Source organism: Aythya ferina, assembly GCF_964211825.1.
Source record: "Aythya ferina genome assembly, contig: HAP1_SCAFFOLD_95, whole genome shotgun sequence".
NCBI classification, from domain to species: domain Eukaryota; kingdom Metazoa; phylum Chordata; class Aves; order Anseriformes; family Anatidae; genus Aythya; species Aythya ferina.
In genome coordinates this window covers 249,283-252,631 of record NW_028181423.1, presented here as the reverse complement: position 1 = coordinate 252,631, position 3,349 = coordinate 249,283, and positions in this window count along the sequence as shown.

Genomic DNA, 3,349 nt, shown 5'->3' with positions numbered 1-3,349 from the left:
TTTAAGAAAGCACAGCATTTTGATGTTGAAAGCATTCATAAATTACAAGACACTGAAGAAATAGTAAGAAAAGTATTGACAAATACCTCTTCTGGGAGATCTGAGTGACGTACATCAGACGGAGCAAGCAGCAAAACTGGCGAAAATGCTGGAATGTTACGTAGTAGAGTTAGAAAAGTAAGTTTCAAGGCAGGTCCAGCGTTGTCCCACCATAAATGGATATCTGGGACATAAATTGTGCTTGGTGCTGTCTTCTGAGCATTTCGGATCAGCTAGTGAAAAGGAAAGCTTGGGTAAGAAAACTAAAACACGTACAAGAACCTCTTAATACATAGCTACATAGCCATCTGACTGCCCCATGAAATGAAACTACGTGAACAGAGTGGCAAGCATCCTTTCACATAAGGAATTTCTCTGTGCACCCTTTCAGATTATCAGTATTCGGAGAACTCTAGTCAGAAGATGGGAAGGATATATTCAGGCAGTGGCTAGACACCGTAGCTATATGGCCACAGCCACAATCATCGCATAACAAAGAAAGGAAATGTCCCTCTTAAGGGACACATCAGTATTCAGTCGTGTAACATGTCTGTCCTTACTTGTATGGCTCTCAAACGTTTCCACTAAAGGTAAAAGTATTTTAAGGTAGTGATGCCAAACAAGAAAATGGATTTCCTGCCTAAAAGTAAAAACACCAAATCTGGTCATTTTTTCTAGTTAAAACCACATCACCGTGCAAATGAAGTGTTTTCTGAATGTTAATGCTTTTATTGCACATACTGCAACAGCACAAGTTGTGCATGTCCGTGCGAAAACAAAATAAACAGAAGCCCCAAACCTTGGTTGCCTTACTAATATAATTTAGAAGAAGGCTACAAAAAGTAGCCGACATGCAGTCTGATACAGAGCCATCTACTGGGAGCACACAGTCTTAGGAGGCAATGAGAACTACTTTCTGGATCCCAGTGACATGAACAGCATTTCTTTCCACAAAGAGATGTTTATTAGCAACACCGCCCAGCTTCCTGAGCTGCTAGCAACAGCCTCACTGTAAAACTGGGTATGGAAAATGTCGACATGTACAACATCCAGATTGTTTGTGGTGCTGTCTAAAAGAAAAGGGGATTTTCAGACAGAAGCAAACATCCCAGCACATTAAAACAAGGCCACCTCCATTACCAATGAATTTTGCTCACCTTACTTGCAACTCGATTGATCTTTTACATACAGTCAGTGAATCTGATGAGAAGAAAAAGAAAAAAAGGTACCTGTCCGCAGATTTCTTCTGGCGGTGCAACGTTTGTAAGCAGAACAGAAAGGTCCAGGGTGTGAACGGGAAACTTCTCCAAAGCGTGCAACACCACGGGTGCCACGTAAGAAACCTGGCCATACCCTTCTTTTCCTACTATTAGCAGACAGGGCTGGCATGATGTTGGTTCCCAGAAAGCACTCCTAGAACAAGAGTTAAGAAAACAAGTTTATAGATGAGGTGCTGAATAGACACACAGATGTTCCAAGTAATTTTCCTATAGACTTTCTTTTCCCTCCCCAAATAATCCAAATGGCAGCGGTATATTAAATACATGTAAGATTTCCAGTTAAGTTATTCACTCATTCCAATTGTTTCATCTTCTTCCCTTTGTTTCATCTTCTTCCCTTGTGTTTCCTATTCTTTACTAAACCAAGACTGCAAATTAATATCCCTGCAATCTTGCTTTACTACTAGGAAATAAATTGGTGAGGAGCATTTGTTTCCCCACTACAATCAGGCTGTACCTCTGCTGGCTTAAATCAAAGATGCTAGAGACTTAGCCTTGCTCTAAAGCACAGAAAATCTTCTGGACAGCACAGCAATAGAAACGGAGAAAAATAACTGATCCAGCTGTGACAACATGATCTAACTTTCCAACTGTGGGCTTGCATGACTTCCATACTAAAATAGCACAAGATTAACACAACTTGGTGGCTTAACAAATAAAGACACCATTCAATTTTTTCTCAAGGTGTTTTAACAAGCCCTTTCTCAGTTTTCTTTCTGCTACATAATTCACTACTGGTTTAACAATCCTGGAAAACAGAAGGGCAAAAGGTGGCAACACAAACCCATAAAGTTGGGGTATTTTTAGCTAAAAGGACAGACTGCACATTTATGTGGTCTTGAGTCTTTCAAAGAATGCCATGGATTAAGTCAACGTGTTCTGGTAGTCTACGGATCACTTTGGCTTACGAAGAGAAGCCTGGGCTTTTCAATTTGGTCATTCAGAGCAACTTCATTACAACTTTAGTCCCTCCACCCTTTCTTCTTGTGAATACCAAGCACCCCTTCAACACACAAACTTGATGTTGCCCCTTCCTCTACCACCCCTCGCACTTTTAACAGCTGGAACTGTTTACAAAGACTCAGCAGACCTGAGAATTTAAACGTAACAGGGATCTATCTTTCTTTACCTGCTGAAACAGAGGCGTTTTTTCTCTGGTCCGTCAGGCATTCCATCTTTTAATTCATCTCCAGAAACCAAGGATGCGTCGTCATCACTGTCAAACATATCATCTTGTAAAATAGGATTGAAATGCTCTGAAAGGCAAAAGAGGTTTGTTAACTTTCCTGAATAGCCTTTGTCTCTTTCTCTTCCATTAATACAGCTTCTAAATCAGTGCCAAAACCCTTTCTTCATTTGAGAGCACACACTGAAAGCTATTTCCTAGAGTTCAGCCCACCACAGATCTAAGGAGATGGCACAAGGCCCTACAAAGCTCTACTAAGTCCCACTGATGTGTACATATAAGGTATGCTACTCTTGGTGATTTTTTTCTCCCCCTTAGAATAAAGGAGATTACAAACACTTTCTGCAGTTGCTAAATAGCTAAAAAAAAAACAAACAAGACCATTTCTTTCTGGAGGAGGTTCCCACAATGAAAGCATGGGGATAAAGGATGTGATGGCCACAGAATTCCATTCATCTAGTAAGTATCAATGCTAATTGATCTCACGTGTATAGTACGATCCACAAACATTTAAATTAGGAGACTGGTTAAAAATGATGATAGCTAAAACAATATTTAGCTTAGAGCAGGTATACTTGTATCCTGGTCCTGACATTCTTCAGAAAGGAATTAGAAACATTGACCTAGAAATGCTTCCCCTCCAAAGATCTGAGTTTTGATTTTTTAAAGAAAAATAGGTGCCTTATACTTCAAACCTCAAGTCAACCTCTACAAATGCTAATTATCTTAGCTGCCGTCAGAAGCAGCATGCTTCAGTAGAGAACGCATCATCCTTTACTGTGTATTGATCATTCAGAGCTTCCATTTGGCATTTCAGTTTCGAATCCACAATAAAACCTATGCG